This window comes from Ranitomeya imitator, chromosome 2, assembly GCF_032444005.1.
Source record: "Ranitomeya imitator isolate aRanImi1 chromosome 2, aRanImi1.pri, whole genome shotgun sequence".
Lineage (NCBI taxonomy): Eukaryota > Metazoa > Chordata > Amphibia > Anura > Dendrobatidae > Ranitomeya > Ranitomeya imitator.
This window is the reverse complement of record NC_091283.1, coordinates 278,834,739-278,850,094: the sequence shown is the minus strand read 5'-3', so window position 1 is coordinate 278,850,094 and position 15,356 is coordinate 278,834,739. Positions and strand designations below refer to the sequence as shown.

General features: G+C 48.6%; 1 protein-coding gene across 1 annotated transcript in view; it reads left to right on the top strand.

The window, feature by feature from the left end:
* Positions 1-1,914: 1,914 nt before the first annotated feature.
* LOC138666935 (uncharacterized) overlaps positions 1,915-15,356 on the top strand; it is a 48,934-nt gene continuing 35,492 nt past the window's right edge. Inside the window, exon 1 of the mRNA XM_069755129.1 lies at positions 1,915-1,932. The gene's annotated coding sequence lies outside the window, so the exon portion shown is untranslated. The remainder of the gene's footprint in view (positions 1,933-15,356) is intronic.

Genomic DNA, 15,356 nt, shown 5'->3' with positions numbered 1-15,356 from the left:
TGCCATGCGCTCAAACAGTGGTTTATCCCTATATATGAAGTATCGACGTACTCAGGACAAATTGCAAAACAACTTTTGGGGTCCAATTTATCCTTTTACCCTTGGGAAAATAAAAAATTTGGGGCAAAAAGATCATTTTTTGTGAAAATTAAATATAATTTTTTTTTTACGGCTCTACATTATAAACTTCTGTGAAGCACTTGGAGGTTCAAAGTGCTCACCACACATCTAGATTAGTTCCTTAGGGGGTCTACTTTCCAAAATGGTGTCACTTGTGGGGGTTTCCACTGTTTAGGCACATCAGGGGCTCTCCAATCGTGACATGGGCTCCGATCTCAATTCCAGCAAATCTCGCATTGAAAAGTCAAATGGCGCTCCTTCCCTTCCGAGCTCTGCCATGTGCCCAAACAGTGGTTTACCCCCACATATGGGGTATCAGCGTACTCAGGACAAATTGTACAACGTCTTTTGTGGTCCAATTTCTCCTGTTACCCTTGGTAAAATGAAACAAATTGGACCTGAAGTAAAAATTTTGTGAAAAAAAAGTTAAATGTTCAATTTTTTTAAACATTCAAAAAATTCCTGTGAAGCACCTGAATGGTTAATAAACTTTTTGAATGTGGTTTTGAGTACCTTGAGGGGTGCAGTTTTTAGAATGGTGTCACTTTTGGGCATTTTCTGTCATATAGACCCCTCAAAGTCACTTCAAGTGTGAGGTGGTCCGTAAAAAAATGGTTTTGTAAATTTTGTTGCAAAAATGAGAAATCGCTGGTCAACTTTTAACCCTTATAACGTCCTAACAAAAAAAAATTATGTTTCCAAAATTGTGCTGATGTAAAGCAGACATGTGGGAAATGTTGTTTATTAACTATATTATGTGATATAACTCTCTAATTTAAGGGCATAAAAACTAAGAGTTTGAAAATTGCTAAATTTTCATAATTTCCGACAAATTTTTGTTTTTTTCACAAATAAATGCAAGTCATATCGAAGAAGTTTTACCACTATCATGAAGTACAATATGTCACGAGAAAACAATGTCAGAATCACCAGGATCCGTTGAAGCGTTTCAGAGTTATGACCTCATAAAGTGACAGTGGTCAGAATTGTAAAAATTGGCCCTGTCACTTAGGTGAAAACAGGCTTTGGGGTGAAGGGGTTAAGAGCTAGAGAGCCCAAATTTTGCACATACACACTAACATTAGTAGTGTGGAATAAGCAAAAAAAAAAAAAGGGACACACGCAGCTCCACTCCGCACACCTCTTACACACTCGTCTCCGCTCCGCACACCTCGTACACACGCGGCTCCGCTCACCTCGTACACACTCATCTCCGCTCCGCACACCTCGTACACACGCGGCTCCGCTCACCTCGTACACACTCATCTCCGCTCCGCACACATGCAGCTCCACTCCGCACACCTCGTACACACGCAGCTCCGCTCCGCACACCTCGTACACACGCGGCTCCGCTCTGCACACCTCGTACACACGCGGCTCCGCACACCTCGTACACACGCGGCTCCGCTCCGCACACCTCGTACACACGCAGCTCCGCTCCGCACACCTCGTACACACTCGTCTCCGCTCCGCACACCTCGTACACGTGCGGCTCCGCTCCGCACACCTCGTACACACGCAGCTCCGCTCCGCACACCTCGTACACACGCGGCTCCGCTCCGCACACCTCGTACACACGCGGCTCCGCTCACCTCGTACACACGCTGCTTCGCTCCATACACTTCGTACACATGGCTCCGCTACATCCACACTGTAAACCCCTCCTGACCCCACACAGAAACTTCCCCTCAACAGCACCATGACAACCAGCACAGCAGAGTCCTGCATACACTGAGACCCCTGATCATGTGATCCCTGACTCCTCCCCTCCTGTGACCTCATCACAGGTCCTGTGTGTCTTTGCGGGTGGAGGTAGGTGCTGGAGGCAGGGTCGGCTCCAGGTGTATGTGGGCCTCGGGCAAAAGACTCTCAGTGGGCACACACACTACGATTCATGATGCACAGATACGAGGGAGAAATATAGATATACTACAAAGGGCCTATTCTTCCCCCTCATCCTTCACATAGGCAGATAGGCACACACATACAATACGTAAACATACACATACAGTACGCAGACACATGCCTCCCAACCGTCCCGGATCCAGCGGGACTGTCCTGATTTTGACAGTCACCCCCGCGATCCCGGGCGGGACATTAATTGTCCCGCACTGGTTGGGAGGTATGTGAATCACCCGGTCGGTCAGCTGAGAGCTCCCTGCACCCGGCCAGCACAGCAGCACATAATGGCTGCTCTGTGCACAGGACCTGTGATGAGGTCACAGGATGGGAGGAGTCAGGGGTCACATGATCGGATTCGGGAGGAGGACCTCCGTGTACAAGACTTTGCTGGTTGCCATGGCACCGGAGGAGGGTAAGGCAGCGTATGTGTGAGGTCAGGAGGTGTTTACAGGGTGGATGTAGCAGAGCCGTGTGTGTACGAGGTGTATGGAGCTGAGCCGTGTGTGTAAGGGGTGTACGGAGCCGTGTGCATGAGGTGTACGGAGCCGTGTGCATGAGGTGTACGGATCGCAGCCGCGTGTGTACGAGGTGTACGGAGCAGAGCAGCATGTGAAAGGTGTACGGAGCGGAGCCGTGTGTGTAAGGGGTGTACAGAGCACAGCCGCGTGTGTACGAGGTGTACGGAGCGGAGCCGCGTGTGTACGAGGTGTACGGAGCGGAGCCGCGTGTGTACGAGGTGTATGGAGCTGAGCCGTGTGTGTAAGGGGTGTACGGAGCCGTGTGCTTGAGGTGTACGGAGCCGTGTGCATGAGGTGTACGGAGCGCAGCCGCATGTGTACGAGGTGTACGGAGCCGTGTGCATGAGGTGTACGGAGCAGAGCAGCATGTGAAAGGTGTACGGAGCGGAGCCGTGTGTGTAAGAGGTGTATGGAGCACAGCCGCGTGTGTACGAGGTGTACGGAGCGCAGCCGTGTGTGTGCGAGGTGTACGGAGCGGAGCAGCGTGTGAAAGGTGTACGGAGCGGAGCCGTGTAAGGGGTGTACAGAGCACAGCCGCGTGTGTACGAGGTGTACGGAGCACAGCCGCGTGTGTACGAGGTGTACGGAGCGCAGCCGCGTGTGTACGAGGTGTACGGAGCGGAGCCGTGTAAGGGGTGTACAGAGCACAGCCGCGTGTGTACGAGGTGTACGGATCGCAGCCGCGTGTGTGCGAGGTGTATGGAGCGGAGCAGCGTGTGAAAGGTGTACGGAGCACAGCCGCCTGTGTAGGAGGTGTACGGAGCACAGCCGCATGTGTACGAGGTGTACGGAGCGCAGCCGCGTGTGTGCGAGGTGTGCGGAGCAGCGTGTGAAAGGTGTACGGAGCGGAGTCGTGTGTACAAGGTGTACGGAGCCATGTGTATGAGGTGTACGGAGCACAGCCGCATGTGTACAAGGTGTACGGAGCGGAGCAGCATGTGAAAGGTGTACAGAGCGGAGTCGTGTGTAAGAGGTGTATGGAGCACAGCCGCGTGTGTTACGAGGTGTACGGAGCACAGCCGCGTGTGTACGAGGTGTACGGATCGCAGCCGCGTGTATGCGAGGTGTACGGAGCGGAGCCGTGTGTGTAAGGGGTGTACAGAGCACAGCCGCGTGTGTACGAGGTGTACGGAGCACAGCCGCGTGTGTACAAGGTGTACGGAGCACAACAGCGTGTGTACGAGGTGTACGGATCGCAGTTGCATGTGTGCGAAGTGTACGGAGCGGAGCAGCGTGTGAAAGGTGTACGGAGCGGAGTCGTGTGTACGAGGTGTACGGAGCCATGTGTATGAGGTGTACGGAGCACAGCCGCGTGTGTACAAGGTGTACGGAGCGGATCAGCATGTGAAAGGTGTACGGAGCGGAGTTGTGTGTAAGAGGTGTATGGAGCACAGCCGCGTGTGTTACGAGGTGTACAGAGCACAGCCGCGTGTGTACGAGGTGTGCGGAGCACAGCCGCGTGTGTACGAGGTGTGCGGAGCAGCGTGTGAAAGGTGTACGGAGCGGAGTCGTGTGTAAGAGGTGTACGGAGCCATGTGTACGAGGTGTACGGAGCACAGCCGCGTGTGTACAAGGTGTACGGAGCGGAGCAGCATGTGAAAGGTGTACGGAGCGGAGTCGTGTGTACGAGGTGTACGGAGCACAGCCGCGTGTGTACAAGGTGTACGGAGCGGAGTCGTGTGTAAGAGGTGTTCGGATGAGAGCAGAGTGTGAAAGGTGTATGGAGTGGAGCCACGTGTGTACGAGGTGTACAGAGCAGAGCCACGTGTGTACGAGGTGTGCGGAGCAGAGCCATGTGTGTGCAAGGTATACGGAGCGGAGCAGTGTGTGCAATGTGTATAGAGCGGAGCCGTGTGTGTACGAGGTGTACGGAGTAGTGCCGTGTGTGTACGAGATGTATGGAGAGGAGCCGTATGTGTATGAGGTGTACGCAGCGGAGCCGTGTGTGTGCAAGGTATACGGAGCGGAGCAGCTTCTGCAATGTGTATGGAGCGGAGCGGTGTGTGTATGAGGTGTACGTAGTGCCGTGTGTACGAGATATATGGAGCGGAGCCGTATGTGTACGAGGTGAACGGAACGGAGCCGTGTGTGTTTGAGATGTATGGAGTGGAGCCGTGTGTATGGAGCGGAGCCGTGTATGCAAAGTGTACGGAGCGCAGCCACGTGTGTAGGAGTAGCTATGTGTGGCCATTATACGGTACGAAGTATCATGTGCGGCCAATATACAGTATGGAGCATCATGTGCGATCATTATGCAGTATGGAGCATCATGTGTGGCCATTATACAGTATGGAGCATCATGTGTGGCCATTATACAGTATTGAGCATCATGTGGGGCCATTATACAGTATGGAGCATTATGTGCGGTCATTATACAGTATGGAGCATCATGTGGGGCCATTATACAGTATGGAGCATCATGTGTGGCCGTTATACAGTATGGAGCATCATGTGGGGCCATTATACAGTATGGAGCATCATGTGGGGCCATTATACAGTATGGAGCATCATGTGTGGCCATTATACAGTATGGAGCATCATGTGTGGCTATTATACAGTATGGAGCATCATGTGTGGCCGTTATACAGTATGGAGCATCATGTGTGGCTATTATACAGTATGGAGCATCATGTGTGGCCGTTATACAGTATGGAGCATCATGTGGGGCCATTATACAGTATTGAGCATCATGTGGGGTCATTATACAGTATTGAGCATCATGTGCGGCAATTATACAGTATGGAGCATTATGTGTGGCCGTTATACAGTATTGAGCATCATGTGGGGTCGTTATACAGTATTGAGCATCATGTGCGGCCATTATACAGTATGGAGCATCATGTGTGGCCATTATACAGTATTGAGCATCATGTGTGGCCATTATACAGTATGGAGCATCATGTGCAGTCATTATACAGTATGGAGCACTGTGTGGCCATTATACAGTATGGAGCATCATGTGCGGCCATTATACAGTATGGAGCACTGTGTGGCCATTATACAGTATGGAGCATCATGTGCGGCCATTATACAGTATGAAGCATCATGTGTGGCCATTATACAGTATTGAGCATCATGTGTGGCCATTATACAGTATGTAGCACTGTGGCCATATTTTTTTGTTTATAATTATTCTTTATGAACAGTGTGATCAGCAGTGCTAAATGGGTGTGGTTGAGACGTGGATATGGGTGTGACTAGTGAATGGGTGTGGTCAGAGGCATGGCCTAAAATTTGCCGCCGCGCGTTGCGCGCCGCTAACTTTGTCCCTCTTTACCAGCTTCAAAAGTTGGGAGGTATGCAGACATACACACACATACAGTACTGAGACATACACGCACATACAGTACGCAGACTTGCGCACACATACATTAACCCCTTCCCGACCTTTGACGCATGCGCTGCGTCATGAAAGTCGGTGCCATTCCGACCCATGACGCAGAGTATGCGTCATGGAAAGATCGCGTCCCTGCAGATCCGGTGAAAGGGTTAACTGCAATTTCACCCAGCCTGCAGGGACAGGAGGAGTTGTACTTTAGCCCAGGGGGGGTGGCTTCACCCCCTAAACCTCCCCCCCCCCCCCCCGTGGCTACGATCGCTCTGATTGGCTGCTGAAAGTGAAACTGCGAATCAGAGCGATTTGTAATATTTCACCTAAAAAACTGGTGAAATATTACAATCCAGCCATGGCCGATGCTGCAATATCATCGGCCATGGCTGGAAACACTAATGTGCCCCCACCCCACCGATCGCCCCCCCCCAGCCCTCCGATCTGTGGTCCGCTCCCCTCCGTCCTGTGCTCCGCTCCCCCGTCCTCCTGTTCGCTCCCCCCGTGCTCCAATCCCACCCCCAGTGCTCCAATCCCACCCCCCGTGCTCCAATCCCACCCCCCTGCACTCCGATCCACCCCCCCGCACTGCGATCCACCCCCCCGCACTCCGATCCACCCCCCCGCACTCCGATCCACTCCCCCGTGTTATGAAGCCCCCCACCCATGCTCCGATCCCCCCCCCCGTGCTCCGACGCCCCCCCCCCCCCCCCCGTGCCCTGATCTCCCCCACCCCATCCCGTGCCCTGATCTCCCCCCCCCTTATACTTACCTAGCCTCCCGGGGTCCGTCCGTCTTCTTTCCTGGGCGCCGCCATCTTCCAAAATGGCGGGCGCATGCGCAGTGCGCCCGCCGAATCTGCTGGCTGGCAGATTCGTTCCAGAGTGAATTTTGATCACTGTGATAAAACCTCACAGTGATCAAAATAAAAAAAAAAACAGTAAATGACCCCCCCTTTGTCACTCCCATAGGTTGGGACAATAATAAAATAAAGAATTTTTTTTTTTTCCACACTAAGGTTGGAGTTAGAACTAGGGTTAGGGTTAGGGCTAGGAATGTGCACACGTATTCTGGTCCTCTGCGGATTTTTCCGCAGCAGATTTCATAAATCCGCAGTGCTAAACCGCTGTGGATTTATCACGGATTTACCGCGGTTTTTCTGCGCATTTCACTGCGGTTTTACAACTGCGATTTTCTATTGGAGCAGTTGTAAAACCGCTGCGGGATCCGCAGAAAGAAGTGACATGCTGCGGAATGTAAACCCCTGCGTTTCCGTGCAGTTTTTCCGCAGCATGTGCACAGCGATTTTTGTTTCCCATAGGTTTACATTGAACTGTAAACTCATGGGAAACTGCTGCGGATCCACAGCGTTTTCCGCAGCATGTGCACATACCTTTAGAATTAGGCTATGTGCACACGGTGCGGATTTGTCTGCGGATTCGCAGCAGTGTTCCATCAGGTTTACAGTACCATGTAAACATATGGAAAACCAAATCCGCTGTGCCCATGGTGCGGAAAATACAGCGCGGAAACGCTGCGTTGTATTTTCCGCAGCATGTCAATTCTTTGTGCGGATTCCGCAGCGTTTTACACTTGTTCCTCAATAGGAATCCGCAGGTGAAATCCGCACACAAAACACTGGCAATCCGCGGTAAATCCGCAGGTAAAACGCAGTGCCTTTTACCCGCGGATTTTTCAAAAATGGTGCTGAAAAATCTCACACGAATCCGCAACGTGGGCACATAGCCTTAGGGTTAGGGTTGGGTTGGAATTAGGGTTGTGGTTAGGGGTGTGTTGGGGTTAGGGTTGTGATTAGGGTTACGGCTACAGTAAGGATAAGGGTTAGGGGTGTGTTGGGGTTAGGGTTGTGACTAGGGTTATGGCTACAGTTGGGATAAGGGTTAGGGGTGTGGGGGGGTTAGTGTTGGAGGTAGAATTGAGGGGTTTCCACTGTTTAGGCACATCAGGGGGTCTCCAAACGCAACATGGCGCCACCATTGATTCCAGCCAATCTTGTATTCAAAAAGTCAAATGGTGCTCCCTCACTTCCGAGCCCCGAAATGTGCCCAAACAGTGGTTTACCCCCACATATGGGGTACCAGCATACTCAGGACAAACTGCGCAACAATTATTGGGGTCCAATTTCTCCTGTTACCCTTGAGAAAATAAAAAATTGCTTGCTAAAACATCATTTTTGAGGAAAGAAAAATCATTTTTTATTTTCACAGCTCTGCGTTGTAAACGTCTGTGAAGCACTTGCTCACCACATATCTAGATAAGTTCCTTGGGGGGTCTAGTTTACAAAATGGGGTCACTTGTGGGGTTTTTACTGTTTAGGCACACCAGGGGCTCTGCAAACGCAGCGTGATGTCCGCAGACCATTCCATCAAAGTCTGCATTTCAAAAGTCACTACTTCCCTTCTGAGCCCCGACGTGTGCCCAAACAGTGGTTTACCCCCACACATGGGATATCACCGTACTCAGGAAAAACTGGACAACAAATATTGGGGTCAAATTTCTCCTGTTACCCTTGGGAAAATTAAAAAATTCTGGGCTAAAAAATTATTTTTGAGGAAAGAAAACGTATTTATTATTTTCACTGCTCTGTGTTATAAACTTCTGTGAAGCACTTGGGGGTTCGAAGTGCTCACCACACATCTAGATTAGTTCCTTTGGGGGTCTGGTTTCCAAAATGGGGTCATTTGTGGGGGATCTCCAATGTTTAGGCACACAGGGACTCTCCAAACGCGACATGGTGTCTGCTAATGATTGGAACTAATTTTCCATTTATAAAGCCAAATGGCGTGCCTTCCCTTCTGAGCCCTGCCGTGCGCCCAAACAGTGGTTTACCCCCACATATGGGGTATCTGCGTACTCAGGACAAACTGGACAACAAAATTTGTGGTCCAATTTCTCCTATTACCGTTGGCAAAAAGTCAAATGGTGCTCCCTCACTTCCGAGCCCCGAAGTGTGCCCAAACAGTGGTTTACCCCCACATATGGGGTACCAGCATACTCAGGACAAACTGCGCAACAATTATTGGGGTCCAATTTCTCCTGTTACCCTTGAGAAAATAAAAAATTGCTTGCTAAAACATCATTTTTGAGGAAAGAAAAATCATTTTTTATTTTCACGGCTCTGCGTTGTAAACGTCTGTGAAGCACTTGGGGGTTCAAAGTGCTCACCACATATCTAGATAAGTTCCTTGGGGGGTCTAGTTTACAAAATGGGGTCACTTGTGGGTTTTTTTTACTGTTTAGGCACACCAGGGGCTCTGCAAACGCAACGTGATGTCCGCAGACCATTCCATCAAAGTCTGCATTTCAAAAGTCACTACTTCCCTTCTGAGCCCCGACGTGTGCCCAAACAGTGGTTTACCCCCACACATGGGATATCACCGTACTCAGGAAAAACTGGACAACAAATATTGGGGTCAAATTTCTCCTGTTACCCTTGGGAAAATTAAAATATTCTGGGCTAAAAAATTATTTTTGAGGAAAGAAAACGTATTTATTATTTTCACTGCTCTGTGTTATAAACTTCTGTGAAGCACTTGGGGGTTCAAAGTGCTCACCTCACATCTAGATAAGTTCCTTTCGGGGTCTAGTTTCCAAAATGGGGTCATTTGTGGGGGGTTTCTACTGTTTAGCCACATCAGGGGCTCTGCAAACGCAACGTGACGCCCGTAGAGCATTCCATCAAAGTCTGCATTTCAAAACGTCACTACTTCACTTCCGAGCCCCAGCATGTGCCCAAACAGTGGTTTACCCCCACATATGGGGTATCAGCGTACTCAGGAGAAACTGGACAACAACTTTTGGGGTCAAATTTCTCCTGTTACTGTTATTTTCATGGTTCTGCGTTATAAACTTCTGTGAAGCACTTGAGGGTTCAAAGTGCTCACCACACATCTAGATTAGTTCCTTTGGGGGTCTGGTTTCCAAAATGGGGTCATTTGTGGGGGATCTCCAATGTTTAGGCACACAGGGACTCTACAAACGCGACATGGTGTCCGCTAATGATTGGAACTAATTTTCCATTTATAAAGCCAAATGGCGTGCCTTCCCTTCTGAGCCTTGCCGTGCGCCCAAACAGTGGTTTACCCCCACATATGGGGTATCTGCGTACTCAGGACAAACTGGACAACAAAATTTGTGGTCCAATTTCTCCTATTACCGTTGGCAAAATAGGAAATTCCAGGCTAAAAAATCATTTTTGAGGAAAGAAAAATTATTTTTTATTTTCATGGCTCTGCGTTATAAACTTCTGTGAAGCACCTGGGGGTTTAAAGTGCTCAGTATGTATCTAGATAAGTTCCTTGGGGGGTCTAGTGTCCAAAATGGGGTCACTTGTGGGGGAGTTCCAATGCATAGGCACACAGGGGCTCTCCAAACGCGACATGGTGTCCGCTAACAATTGGAGCTAATTTTCCATTCAAAAAAGTCAAAAGGCGCGCCTTCCCTTCCGAGCTCTGCTGTGTGCCCAAACAGTGGTTTACCCCCACATATGAGGTATCGGTGTACTCAGGAGAAATTGCCCCCAAAATTTTAGGATCCATTTTATCCTGTTGCCCATGTGAAAATGAAAAAATTGAGGCTAAAAGAATTTTTTTGTGAAAAAAAAGTACTTTTTCATTTTTACGGATCAATTTGTGAAGCACCTAGGGGTTTAAAGTGCTCACTATGCATCTAGATAAGTTCCTTGTGGTGTCTAGTTTCCAAAATGGGGTCACTTGTGGGGGAGCTCCAATTTTTAGGCACACGGGGGCTTACTCGGGAGAAATTGACCAACAAATTTTAGGATCTATTTAATCCTATTGCCCATGTGAAAATGAAAAAATTGAGGTGAAAATAAATTTTTTGTGAAAAAAAAGTACTTTTTCATTTTTACGGATCAATTTGTGAAGCACCTGAGGGTTTAAAGTGCTCACTAGGCATCTAGATAAGTTCCTTGGGGGGTCCAGTTTCCAAAATGGGGTCACTTGTGGGGGAGCTCCAATGTTTAGGCACACAGGGTCTCTCCAAATGCGACATGGTGTCCGCTAAAGAGTGCAGCCAATTTTTCATTCAAAAAGTCAAATGGCGCTCCTTCACTTCCAAGCCCTGCCGTGTGCCCAAACAGTGGTTTACCCCCACATATGAGGTATCAGCGTACTCAGGACAAATTGGACAACAACTTTCGTGGTTCAGTTTCTCCTTTTACCATTGGGAACATAAAAAAATTGTTGCTGAAAGATCATTTTTGTGACTAAAAAGTTAAATGTTCATTTTTTCCTTCCATGTTGCTTCTGCTGCTGTGAAGCACCTGAAGGGTTAATAAACTTCTGGAATGTGGTTTTGTGCACCTTGAGGGGTGCAGTTTTTAGAATGGTGTCACTTTTGGGTATTTTCAGCCATATAGACCCCTCAAACTGACTTCAAATGTGAGATGGTCCCTAAAAAAAATGGCTTTGTAAATTTCGTTGTAAAAATGAGAAATCGCTGGTCAAATTTTAACCCTTATAACTTCCTAGCAAAAAAAAATTTTGTTTCCAAAATTGTGCTGATGTAAAGTATACATGTGGGAAATGTTATTTATTAACTACTTTGTGTCACATAACTCTCTGGTTTAACAGAATAAAAAAAAATGTGAAAATTGCAAAATTTTCAAAATTTTCGCCAAATTTCCGTTTTTATCACAAATAAACACAGAATTTATTGACCTAAATTTACCACTAACATGAAGCCCAATATGTCACGAGAAAACAATCTCAGAATCGCTAGGATCCGTTGAAGCGTTCCCGAGTTATTACCTCATAAAGGGACACTGGTCAGAATTGCAAAAAATGGCAAGGTCTTTAAGGTCAAAATAGGCTGGGTCATGAAGGGGTTAAAATACACAGACATACATACATACATACATGTGCGCACACACACAATATGGAGACATGCACAGCACACTCATACAGTTAAATACGCAGATATACACACGCATACAATACGCAGACATGCACACGTGTAAAGTAAAATACAGACATGCACACGCATACAGTACAATACACAGACATGCACACATACAATACACAGATATGTACAGCACAGACCAAAAGTTTGGACACACCTCCTCATATAAAGATTTTTCTGTATTTTCATGACTATGAAAATTGTACATTCACACTGAAGGCATCAAAACTATGAATTAACACATGTGGAATTATATACTTGGCAAAAAAGTGTGAAACAACTGAAATTATGTCTTATATTCTAGGTTCTTCAAATTAGCCACCTTTTGCTTTGATGACTGCTTTGCACACTCTTGGCATTCTCTTGAGGAGCTTCAAGAGGTAGTCACCGGGAATGGTCTTCCAACAATCTTGAAGGAGTTCCCAGAGATGCTTAGCACTTGTTGGCCCTTTTGCCTTCACTCTGCGGTCCAGCTCACCGCAGACCATCTGGATTGGGTTCAGGTCTGGTGACTGTGGAGGCCAGGTCATCTGGCGTAGCACCCCATCACTCTCCTTCTTGGTCAAATAGCCCTTACACAGCCTGGAGGTGTGTTTGGGGTCATTGTCCTGTTGAAAAATAAATGATGGTCCAACTAAACGCAAATCGGATGGAATAGCATGCTGCTGCAAGATGCTGTGGTAGCCATGCTGGTTCAGTATGCGTTCAATTTTGAATAAATCCCCAACAGTGTCACCAGCAAAGCAACCCCACACCATCACACCTCCTCCTCCATGCTTCACGGTGGGAACCAGGCATGTAGAGTCCATCCGTTCACCTTTTCTGCGTCGCAAAAAGACACGGTGGTTAGAACCAAAGATCTCAAATTTGGACTCATCAGACCAAAGCACAGATTTCCACTGGTCTAATGTCCATTCCTTGTGTTCTTTAGCCCAAACAAGTCTCTTCTGCTTGTTGCCTGTCCTTAGCAGTGGTTTCCTAGCAGCTATTTTACCATGAAGGCCTGCTGCACAAAGTCTCCTCTTAACAGTTGTTGTAGAGATGACTGCTGCTAGAACTCTGTGTGGCATTGACCTGGTCTCTAATCTGAGCTGCTTTTAACCTGAGATTTCTGAAGCTGGTGATTCGGATAAACTTATCCTCAGAAGCAGAGGTGACTCTTGGTCTTCCTTTCCTGGGGCGGTCCTCATGTGAGCCAGTTTCTTTGTAGCGCGTGAAGGTTTTTGCCACAGCACTTGGGGACACTTTCAAAGTTTTCCCAATTTTTCAGACTGACTGACCTTCATTTCTTAAAGTAATGATGGCCACTCGATTTTCTTTAGTTAGCTGCTTTTTTCTTGCCATAATACAAATTCTAACAGTCTATTCAGTAGGATTATCAGCTGTGTATCCACCAGACTTCTGCACAACACAACTGATGGTCCCAACTCCATTTGTAAGGCAAGAAATCACTCTTATTAAACCTGACAGGGCACACCTGTGAAGTGAAAACCATTCCCGGTGACTACCTCTTGAAGCTCATCAAGAGAATGCAAAGAGTGTGCAAAGCAGTCATCAAAGCAAAACGAGGCTACTTTGAAGAACCTAGAATATAAGACATAATTTCAGTTGTTTCACACTTTTTTGCTAAGAATATAATTCCTCATGTGTTAATTCATAGTTTTGATGCCTTCAGTGTGAACGTACAACTTTCATAGTCATGAAAACACAGAAAAATCTTTAAATGAGAAGGTGTGTCCAAACTTTTGGTCTGTACTGTACATACATATATTTGAAGACAAATACACAAAATCACATAAATATATACAGTCATACACACTGATATACACACAGATATGCACATCATACATGCACATACAGACAGACACAAGCCTCACTCACCTCCCCCTGGCTTGTCGCCCATCAGGCTCCTCTGGCATGTGGCTATGGAGGGCGCGCTGCTTGATGGCCGTCACTTACACAGACATGGCCGCTCACAGTGCACTCTGCAGCTGTATCTCTTACTAATGATGCTGTCGGGCTGGCACTGTGCCTTTGACTTTGCTTGTTTGTCGGCCCGGCCTCGTCATTACTGCAGTGCACTGTGCGCAGCTATGTTTGTCTAAGTGACAGCTGAGCTCAATAAGTGCTGAAGCTGCTGGGGGAGCGGCCCCGGACCCCTGGTGTCTTAGCCACCAGTGGGCTCCCCATTTGTTCAGGGCCCCGGCGGCAGTTGCTCGGGTATGCCGGGTGCTGACACCGGCCCTGGCTAGAGGCTCCATTATTCTCTATGTGGAGTGCGGCTCTGCGGGTGGAGGTTGGTGCTGGAGGCTCCATTATTCTCTATGTGGAGGTCAGTGCTGGAGGCCCCATTATTCTCTATGTGGAGTGCGGCTCTGCGGGTGGCGGTCGGAGCTGGAGACTCCATTATTCTCTATATGGAGTGCGGCTCTGCGGGTGGAGGTAGGTGCTGGAGGCTCCATTATTCTCTATATGGAGTGCGGCTCTGCGGGTGGAGGTAGGTGCTGGAGACTCCATTATTCTCTATGTGGAGTGCGGCTCTGCGGGTGGAGGTAGGTGCTGGAGACTCCATTATTCTCTATGTGAAGTGCGGCTCTGCAGGTGGAGGTCGGTGCTGGAGGCTCCATTCTCTATGTGGAGTGCAGCTCTGCGGGTGGAGGTCGGTGCTGGAGGCCCCATTATTCTCTATGTGGAGTACTGCTCTGCGGGTGGAGGTTGGTGCTGGAGGCTCCATTATTCCCTATGTGGAGTGCGGCTCTGCGGGTGGAGGTCGGTGCTGGAGGCTCCATTATTCTCTATGTAGAGTGCGGCTCTGCGGGTGGAGGTTGGTGCTGGAGGCTCCATTATTCTCTATGTGGAGTGCGGCTCTGCGGGTGGAGGTCGGTGCTGGAGGCTCCATTATTCTCTATGTGGAGTGCGGCTCTGCGGGTGGAGGTCGGTGGTGGAGCCTCCATTATTCTCTATGTGGAGTGCGGCTCTGCAGGTGGAGGTCGGTGCTGGAGGCTCCATTATTCTCTATGTGGAGTGCGGCTCTGCGGGTGGAAGTGTGTGGTGATTCTCCATTACTGGGTGTGGGGGACATTAACGTTTTCAGCACTGAGACTCTTTTGGGGTCTCTGTGGTGTGAACAGTAATGTAACAGCTGTGGACAGAATGCGGCTTCGCTGGTTCCCAAGTCCACATTAGATCCATTCAGACAACTGCAGGATGAGAGGACAGAAGCCCAAAGAAGTTCTCACAGAATGCCATTATATTTCTCCTTGTTTACTAACCTGCCAAGGTAAATCAGACAGGTGGGGGCTGATATCAGGCTGGCAAGTTCCCTGGATATTGGCCCCTTCCCAGCCTCAGCTTTCATCCCCCCTAGAAGTTGTGCATTACATTAGATGCGCCAATTCTGCTACTTTGCCTGGCTCTTCCCGATTGCATTGGTGCGTTGGCAATCGGGGTAATATTTTGGGGAATGTATGTCAGCTGGCATCAATCCTAGGGGTTAGTGTTGGAGAGACATTTGTCAGAAACCCCCATTACTAATCCAGTAAGCT